The following is a 10,618-nucleotide window of genomic DNA, read 5'->3' as shown; positions in this document are numbered from 1 at the left end:
TCAAAAGAATAGAGATTCAAATGACTGCCCGTAGAAGTATTACACACAGATTGTTACATATAGAGTCACACACATTCTGCAGCATAGACTTAATTAACAAGATGCTCTCATCTTGTAGAATATTGCTCACCCAAAATCAGTGCTTGCTTTACAGCCACATTGACTGTGATCCTTTTTTCATGAGGAAAGTTCATTGTCAGCTTGCCTTCCCAATGAAGAATTCAGTGCGTTTCTTTGCCCCACAAGTCCCACCCCTTGTCTTTATTCATAAACAGGACACCTCCTGCAGTTTGTTTCAACTTCTAAATTTTGCAATCTCTCATTTCGCACCTGGCTTAGTATGCAAATAGTCATATAGTGTGAGGCACACAATAAATAAATGGCCAGGCAGGAATATCTCCAAGGTGTGTCACCTCTTGGTGACCTGACTTAATTCCAAGACCTTAGGAACACTATTTTCTGTATACATACATAACTCCTTAAATATTCTCTATACATACATTTTGTAATGGTTATCACGACCAGTTGACCACGGGCTCTCAATAGAGACCTCACATGCCACCATTCAATGAACTATTATGCACCTATTCAACTCAGGGGAATCCCTTTAAGACCCCATGTGCCCACTGTGCCCTGTTGCAGTTGGCACCTATAACTCCCTGGATCACAGCTGGAGAATGTGAACTCAGCAAGGGTCTGCAGGAGTTGGACAATGGCCCAAAAGGCATCAGGTTGCTGGAATAAGAGTTTGCTTTTGGGAGAGACACAGCAGCTTTCACCTGGGACTGACAGAGCGACAGAGGGGTTTTTTTTTTTTTTTTTTTTTGAAACAAAAAGAAAGTTTATTGGTAACGCTTACAGAATTACCAAAGGAAACAAAACAACTATGCAACAAAACAACGCAATCAGAAGGTATAACACAGCAGCTTTCAGGAGGGAGAAGTGTTCAGGCTAGCCTGGGCCCAGAGCGGGGGGGCTTCCTCGACACTCGTGGTCTTCCACCCTCCTGAGTTACCTGGTGGCCTAGAGCGGGGGGGCTTCCTCGACACTCGTGGTCTTCCACCCCCTCGAGTTACCCAGTGCCGCGCCCAGTGTCACCGATCCTCCCTCTCCTGAGAGTGCCCGGTAAGATGGGCACGGCTGCGGGGTGGGCGGTTTAGGGAGGGGGGGGTAGACACCCATGTATTATAGGACCCCTCCTAGATGACAGGAATGATGGTATCCACAGCGGCAATGGCTGGGGCTGGCGTCTCTCGCTCTTCCCCTCAATCAAAGGGTCAGACGGAGGGAACCGGACGGGGTCACCGAGCAGAGAACCCCAGACAGCGCCCACCGCTCCTCGAAGGCTTCAAGGGAGTCGGTGGACGACAGAGGGGTTTTTTTTTTTGTTTGTTTTGTTTTTTTATTTGAAACAGAAAGAAAGTTTATTGGTAACGCTTACAGAATTACCAAAAGAAACAAAACAACTATGCAACAAAACAACGCAATCAGAAGGTATAACACAGCAGCTTTCAGGAGGGAGAAGTGTTCAGGCTAGCCTGGGCCCAGAGCGGGGGGGCTTCCTCGACACTCGTGGTCTTCCACCCTCCTGAGTTACCTGGTGGCCTAGAGCGGGGGGGCTTCCTCGACACTCGTGGTCTTCCACCCCCTCGAGTTACCCAGTGCCGCGCCCAGTGTCACCGATCCTCCCTCTCCTGAGAGTGCCCGGTAAGATGGGCACGGCTGCGGGGTGGGCGGTTTAGGGAGGGGGGGGTAGACACCCATGTATTATAGGACCCCTCCTAGATGACAGGAATGATGGTATCCACAGCGGCAATAGCTGGGGCTGGCGTCTCTCGCTCTTCCCCTCAATCAAAGGGTCAGACGGAGGGAACCGGACGGGGTCACCGAGCAGAGAACCCCAGACAGCGCCCACCGCTCCTCGAAGGCTTCAAGGGAGTCGGTGGACGACAGAGGGGTTTTTTTTTTTGTTTGTTTTGTTTTTTTATTTGAAACAGAAAGAAAGTTTATTGGTAACGCTTACAGAATTACCAAAAGAAACAAAACAACTATGCAACAAAACAACGCAATCAGAAGGTATAACACAGCAGCTTTCAGGAGGGAGAAGTGTTCAGGCTAGCCTGGGCCCAGAGCGGGGGGGCTTCCTCGACACTCGTGGTCTTCCACCCTCCTGAGTTACCTGGTGGCCTAGAGCGGGGGGGCTTCCTCGACACTCGTGGTCTTCCACCCCCTCGAGTTACCCAGTGCCGCGCCCAGTGTCACCGATCCTCCCTCTCCTGAGAGTGCCCGGTAAGATGGGCACGGCTGCGGGGTGGGCGGTTTAGGGAGGGGGGGGTAGACACCCATGTATTATAGGACCCCTCCTAGATGACAGGAATGATGGTATCCACAGCGGCAATAGCTGGGGCTGGCGTCTCTCGCTCTTCCCCTCAATCAAAGGGTCAGACGGAGGGAACCGGACGGGGTCACCGAGCAGAGAACCCCAGACAGCGCCCACCGCTCCTCGAAGGCTTCAAGGGAGTCGGTGGACGACAGAGGGGTTTTTTTTTTTGTTTGTTTTGTTTTTTTATTTGAAACAGAAAGAAAGTTTATTGGTAACGCTTACAGAATTACCAAAAGAAACAAAACAACTATGCAACAAAACAACGCAATCAGAAGGTATAACACAGCAGCTTTCAGGAGGGAGAAGTGTTCAGGCTAGCCTGGGCCCAGAGCGGGGGGGCTTCCTCGACACTCGTGGTCTTCCACCCTCCTGAGTTACCTGGTGGCCTAGAGCGGGGGGGCTTCCTCGACACTCGTGGTCTTCCACCCCCTCGAGTTACCCAGTGCCGCGCCCAGTGTCACCGATCCTCCCTCTCCTGAGAGTGCCCGGTAAGATGGGCACGGCTGCGGGGTGGGCGGTTTAGGGAGGGGGGGGTAGACACCCATGTATTATAGGACCCCTCCTAGATGACAGGAATGATGGTATCCACAGCGGCAATAGCTGGGGCTGGCGTCTCTCGCTCTTCCCCTCAATCAAAGGGTCAGACGGAGGGAACCGGACGGGGTCACCGAGCAGAGAACCCCAGACAGCGCCCACCGCTCCTCGAAGGCTTCAAGGGAGTCGGTGGACGACAGAGGGGTTCCATGGCAGATTGGTTGGGTGGAATGTTGGCTTGGCCAGAATGGACTATGTCCTACCTTTATTTCTCTGGTACTGAAGTCAGGCTTACTGGCCTGTAATTGCCAGGATCACTCTTGAGCCATTTTTAAAAATTGGCATCACATTAGCTACCCTACAATCCTCTGGTACAGAGGCTGATTTAAGCAATAGGTTACATGCTACAATCAGTAGTTCTGCAATTTCGTATTTCAGTGTCTTCAGAACTCTTGGGTGAATATCATTTGGTCCTGGTGATTTACTACTGTTTAATTTATCAGTTTGTTCCACAACGTCCTTTATTTACACCACAATCTGAGACAGTTCCTCAGTTTGTCACCCAAAAAGCATAGCTCAGGTGTGGGAATCTTCCCCACATCTTCAGTGAAGACCCATGCAAAGAATTAATTTAGCTTCTTCACAACAGCCTTGTCTTCCTTGACTGTTCCTTTAGCACCTCGATCGTCCAGTGGTCCCACTAATTGTTTGGCAGGCTTCCTGCTTCTGATGTACTTTAAAAAATTAGCTTTCAGTTTTTGTCTTTTGCTATTTGCTCTTCATATTCCTTTTTGCTCTGCCTAATTATACTTTTACACTTGACTTGCCAATTTTTAAAGAATGCTTTTTTGCCTCTAACCACCTTTTGCTCTGTTTTTTAGCCATGGAAGAATATTTTTGGTCCTCTTACTGTTTTTTTTTATTTAGGGCATATATTTAGTTTGAGCTTCTTTATGGTGTTTTTAATTAGTTTCCATGCTGCTTGCAGGCTTTTCACTCTTGTGACTGTTCCTGTTAATTTCCATTTAACTAGCTTCCTCGTTTTTGTGTAGCTCCTCTTTTTTGCAGTTAAATGCTACTGTGGTGGATTTCTTTGGTATTTTCCTCTCCTACACGATGTTAAATTTAATTACATTATGGTCACTATTAGTGAGCAGTTCATAGACTCAGTATGTACGGCCAGAAGGGACCATCATGATCATCCAGTCTGACTTCCTGCACATTGCAGGTCACAGAACCTTGCCCACCCACTCCTGTAATAGACCCCCAAACCTTTCGTTGAGTTATTGAATTCCTCAAATCATGACTTAGAAGTAAAGTTACAGAGATTCCACCATTTACACTCGTTTAAACCGGCAAGTGATCTGTGCCCCATGCTGCAGAGGAAGGAGAAAAACCCTGAGGTCTCTGCCAATCTGACCCAGGGGAAAATTCCTTCCCAACCCCAAATATGGTGATCAGTTAGACCCTGAGCATGTGGGCAAAACTCACCAGCCAGACAGTGGGAAAGAATTCTCTGTAGTAACTCAGAGCCCTCCCCATGTAATGTCCCATCACCAGCTGTTGGAGATATTTGCTGCTATATTCACCTGTTGGTCAAGATCCTGTGCTCCGTTTAGGATTAAATCAAGAATTGCCTCTCCCCTTGTGGGTTCCAGGACTAGCAATTCCAAGAAGCAGTCTGTTGGAATTATTAATATGGGAAACCACCAAACACAAATTTAACCATAAATTCCTTTATTAAATCCAAAGTCCACTTATACAATTGTTCTAATCACACCTAAAAAGCCTAAATAATAAGCAATATACTACATCCAAACAGTAACAAAACATGTGTAAGCATTTGATCAAGATACTTACAAATGGGCTAAACCTAGAAGTGCTTAGACCCATATTGGTTGGCTCCAATGTGGTCAGGCAGGTATTAGCAATGAGCCAGTTAAGTGTTTACTTTTTATACCGTTTAACAAACAAGTGATGTGACTGCTCATTACTGATGTCAGCTAAAAACTAGTTTGAGACAGTTAATTCCAGTCTTAAGCAAGAGGAGCTTTACAACCATCTTTCTTCCAGAGGCCGTTCCTCCCCTCCTTCCTGCTGCCCAATAGATTTCCCATTGCACCTGAGTTCACTTAACTTTAATACAGGTGTGTGCATAGGACAGGCCATGCTGGCTTATTTTAAAACCAGGGCTGTTGATTAATTGCAGTTAAATCACACGATTAAATCAAAAAAATTCATCGTGTTTAATCACGCTGTTAAACAATAGAATACCCATTGAAATTTATTAAATATTTTGGATGTTTTCCTACATTTTCATATATATTGTATTCTGTGTTGATTGAAATCAAATTTATATTATTTTAAAAATGATAAACAAAAGAAACAGCATTTTTCAATTCACCTCATACAAGTGCCGGAGTGCAATCTCTTTGTCCTGAAAGTGCAACTTACAAATGTAGATTTTTTTTGTTACATAACTGCACTCAAAAACAAAACCATGTAAAACTTCAGAGCCTACAAGTCCACTCAGTCCTACTTCTTGTTCAGCCAATCGCTAAGACAAACAAGTTTGTTTACATTTACAGGAGATAATGCTGACCGCTTCTTGTTTATAATGTCAACAGAAAGTGAGACCAGGTGTTTGCATGGCACTTTTGTAGCATTGCAAGGTAATTTATATGTCAGATATGCTAAACATTTGTATGACCCTTCATACTTCGGCCACCATTCCAGAGGTCATGCTTCCATACTGATGACACTCGTTGAAACAATAAAGTGTTCGTTAAATTTGTGACTGAACTCCTTGGGGGAGAACCGTAAGTCCCCTGTTCTGTTTTACCCACATTCTGCCATATATTTCAGGTTAGAGCAGTCTCGGATGATGACTCAGCACATTGTTCATTTTAAGAACACTTTCGCTGCAGATTTGACAAAACACAAAGAAGGTACCAATGTGAGATTTCTAAAGACAGTGACAGCACTTGACCCAAGGTTTAAGAATCTGAAGTGCCTTCCAAAATCGGAGAGGAACGAGGTGTGGAGCATGCTTTCAGAAATTTTGTTCTTTTAACACTCCGATGAATCACCGAAAAAGAAAATCAACCTTCTGCTGGTGGCATCTGATTCAGATAATGAAAATGAACATGCATCAGGCCTCACTGCTTTGGATTGTTATCAAGCAGAAACTGTCATCAACATGGATGAATGTCCCTTGGAATGGTGGTTGAAGCATGAAGGGACAGATTAATCGTGCTGCGACGCCGGCTACAACAGTGCCATGAGAATGCCTGTTCTCACTTTCAAGTTACATTGTGAACAAGAAGCGGGCAGCATTATCTTCTTCAAATGTAAACAAACTTGTTTCTCTGAGCAATTGGCTGAACAAGAAGAAGGACTGAGTGAACTTGCACGCTCTAAATTTTACATTCTTTTATTTCTGAATGCAGGTTTTTGGGTTTTTTTACATACTTCTACATTTGTAAGTTCAACTTTCATAATAAAGAGATTGCACTACAGTACGTGTATTGGGTGAATTGAAAAAAATATTTCTTTTGGATTTTTACAGTGCAAATACTTTTTTAATCAAGTGATTAATTGCAATTAATTTTTTTAATCGCTTGACAGCCCTATTTAAAACATATTCTCTTTCTTTTATTTAAAACCATCTGCAGTCATCCCTATAGGTCAAGTTCTTCTTTTTCGAAACATCCCCTTATCTCATTAATTATTCTTTGAACCACACATCCTCCCTACTTCATTCCTTCTGGCCTTATAAATGTCTAGTTGGCAGCCGGTATCAAGCGGAGTGCCCCAGCGGTCAGTTTTGTTCAACATCTTAATTAATGATCTGGATGATGGGATGGATTACACCCTCAGCAAGTTCGCAGATGACATTAAGCTGGGGGGGAGGGTGGGAATAGGGTCCAGAGTGACCTAGACAAATTGGAGGATTGAGCCAGAAGAAATCTGATGCGGTTCAACAAGGACAAGTGCAGAGTCCTGCACTTAGAATGGAAGAATCCCATGCACTGTTACAGGCTGGGGACTGACTGGCTAAGCAGCAGTTCTGCAGAAAAGGACCTGGGGATTACAGTGGACGAGAAGCTGGATATGAGTCAACAGTGTGCCCTTGTTGCCAAGAAGGCCAACAGCATATTGGGCTACATTAGTAGGAGCATTGCCAGCAGATCGAGGGAAGTGATTGGAAGATGTGGACAAATTGGAGAGAGTCCAGCGGAGGGCAACGAAAATGATTAGGGGCTGGGGCACATGATTTACGAGGAGAGGCTGAAGGAACTGGGGTTATTTAGTCTGCAGAAGAGAAGAGTGAGGGGGGATTTGATTGCAGCCTTCAACTACCTGAAGGAGGGTTCTAAAAAGGATGGAGCTCGGCTGTTCTCAGTGGTGGTAGATGACAGAACAAGGAGCAATGGTCTCAAGTTGCAGTGGGGGAGATTTAGGTTGGATATTAGGAAAAACTTTTTCAGTAGGAGGGTGCTGAAGCACTGGAATGGGTTACCTAGGGAGGTGGTGGAATCTCCATCCTTAGAGATTTTTAAGGCCCGGCTTGACAAAGCCCTGGCTGGGATGATTTAGTTGGGATTGGTCCTGCTTTGAGCAGGGGGCTGGACTAGATGACCTCCTGAGGTCTCTTCCAACCCTAATCTTCTATGATAAATCACAACAACCAACCTAAAGTGATACATTTTTGTTCATTCTTCTGAAACTTACAAGTGGTACTCTTTTCTGTCTGTTTCCTAGCACTTCTGTTTCTCCTCCTGGTTCTATCCAGCTGTCACTTATCTTACAAGAGTTGAAAATCAAATACTGATCTTAAAAAAAAATTGGGGAGGGTGGGGAAGAAATCCTGGCATTTAGCAGCCATCAAGACCAGCTTTGGTTCCCTTGTAAAATGATTAGATGAGTATTAAAAGAAAAAAATCACTCCAGAGGAAAAATATGATTCTATTATTTTCAAGGCCTTCCTTTTACTTCCTAGTCAGTCTTTCTTTACAACAGATATTCTTCCTTAACCTTAAGGTAACTCTACCTCTTTAATTTTGTATTTATCCTACAGTCATAAATGGTGTCTAGAAATTTTATCTCTGCATTCCTTTCTGAGGTGACATGTACCCAGTCAACATGGGAATAGTTGAAATCCCCCATTATTATTGGGTATTCTATTTCGGTTGCCTCTCTAATCTCTGTCAGCATTTCACAATCAAACTCATCCTAGTCAGGTGGCCAGTACTATATTCCTACTGCTCCGCTCTTTTTATTCAAGCATGGAATTTCTAGCCATAGAGATTCTATTGTACAGTTTGATTTATTTTAGATTTTTACTATATTTGTGTCATAAATATAAAGGGAAGGGTAAACACCATTAATTCCCTCCTGGCCAGAGGAAAAACCCTTTTACCTGTAAAGGGTTAAGAAGCTAAGATAACCTCGCTGGCATCTGACCAAAATGACCAATGAGACGACAAGATACTTTCAAAGCTGGAGGGGGGGAAACAAAGGTTCTGTCTGTCTGTGTGATGCTTTTGCCAGGACCAGAGAAGGAATGCAGGTCAGGACTCCTGTAAAGAGTTAGTAAGCAATCTAGTTAGATATGCGTTAGATTCTGTTTTGTTTAAATGGCTGATAAAATAAGTTGTGCTGAATGGAATGTAGATTCCTGTTTTTGTGTCTTTTTGTAACTTAAGGTTTTGCCTAGAGGAATTCTCTATGTTTTGAATCTGATTACCCTGTAAGGTATTTACCATCCTGATTTTACAAAGATGATTCTTTTACTTTTTCTTTAATTAAAATTCTTCTTTTAAGAATCCGATTGCTTTTTCATTGTTCTTAAGATCAAGGGTTTGGGTCTGTGTTCACCTATGCAAATTGGTGAGGATTTTTATCAAGCCTTCCCCAGGAAAGGGGATTTAGGGCTTGGGGGGATTTGGGGGGGAAAGACGTTTCCAAGTGGGCTCTTTCCCTGTTCTTTGTGTAAAACTTTGGTGGTGGCAGCTTTTAGCCTAAGCTGGTAAGAATAAGCTTAGGGGGTCTTTCATGCAGGTCCCCACATCTGTACCCTAGAGTTCAGAGTGGGGAAGGAACCTTGACAATTTGACTCTGCTTTTGTGACACTGAGCCAGCGAGGGTTAAGCAACTAGCAGGCTGGTTGAACTGAAAACAATCCATAAGGACATGTTAGAAAAGTATTGAAATGGTAAACAGGGCCATTTCTTGTAGATAGTTGTCAGAGTCATGTAAAATAGACTGAAGTTCTTGAAATATAGCCCTGTATTATTAGAGGATTCATAGACACTAACTGTATTTGTCTGTGTTTATCTATATCTTGTTAGAAGTTAAAAATGTAACCAGATTAGCTTGCGGATGCTAATTCTCTTTCATGTCTTAATTACATTATATTATGCATGTGGATGGTTCAGTTAACATTAAGATCAAAAATGTAAGATATTGCAGGAAATAATAGTACGGTAAAAGCTGTTTTAGCCAGCCCTGTACCAACCGGAAAGCTCTATAAACAGCATTTCTAATCTTCAAAGAAAATCCGGTTTATAGTCTGGTTAGCGCAGGGCCGGCAGCAGCAGGCTCCCTACCTAGCTCCGTGTGGCTCCCCGCAAGCGGCAACCTGTCCCAACTGCTCCTAATCATTATATATATATATATATATATATATATATATATATATATATATATATATATATATATATATATATTTGTACAACGCCCAGCACTATACCCAGACTCCTATGCACTACTAGAATACAAAGATTAAAGAACCTCATTTTATCTTTTATAAATCACCTTTAAGTGGTTTGCCCAAAATCACATAACAAATTACGCTCTTCTGCTTTAACCAGTACAGGGAAGTCCTTTCAGAGAGAGGAGGCCTTGTGACTTCGTGCTTAAACAATCCTAAAAAGTTAAGCGTTAATACTTTTTGCTCTCCCCATCAACAGCTGCTCGTATTGAAAAACCCGGGAAATGGGTGGGCGTAAGCCCACCCACTGCTGAAGGCCCCTCCCCCAGCCTAGCAGGAGGGACCACTGGACTCAGGGACCAACTGATTTCGGGTGACAACTAATGAAAAACAGGGATTGGAGTGAGGGTCAGAGGTTCAAAATGTGGATACTGAGCGGGGACACAGAGCAGAGAACCCTGGTCAGCGCCCACTGCTCCTCAAAGCAGTCAAGGGAGCCAGCGGACGCCGCCCAGTGGAACTCTGCCTGGAGGCGTGAAACTAGAGAGGAAAGGAAATAGGCCCCACAGTCGCACAGCACCCCCTCATCCAACATCCTCCTCCTGGTATTATAGATGGAGACTTTGGCCAGAGCCAGGAGGAGGTTGACGAGGAGGTCGACGAGGAGGTCTCGCGACTTCATGGGGCCACGGATAGGGTGTCCAAAGAGGAAGAAGTGTGGGGAAAAGTGCAGCCAGAACCTCAACAAGAGGTTCTGGAGGAGCCGGAATAGGGGCTGCAACCTGGCATCAACAGCTGCTAGCCAGTCAAACCTTCCCAACATAGCTTGGTCGTGCACATTAGCACATGACACATCCATCGTTCAGTTTAGAGCCCAACATCCCTTAGCTCAACAGGATGAATTCTGGCTCCATGAGAGTAACAAGAGAGACTGGGCTGCTTAGAGTGTAACCAGACACACACAGTTAATTGTACAGGATACTCCA

This window comes from Lepidochelys kempii, chromosome 27 (genome assembly GCF_965140265.1).
Source record: "Lepidochelys kempii isolate rLepKem1 chromosome 27, rLepKem1.hap2, whole genome shotgun sequence".
Lineage (NCBI taxonomy): Eukaryota > Metazoa > Chordata > Testudines > Cheloniidae > Lepidochelys > Lepidochelys kempii.
This window is presented reverse-complemented; position numbering follows the sequence as displayed.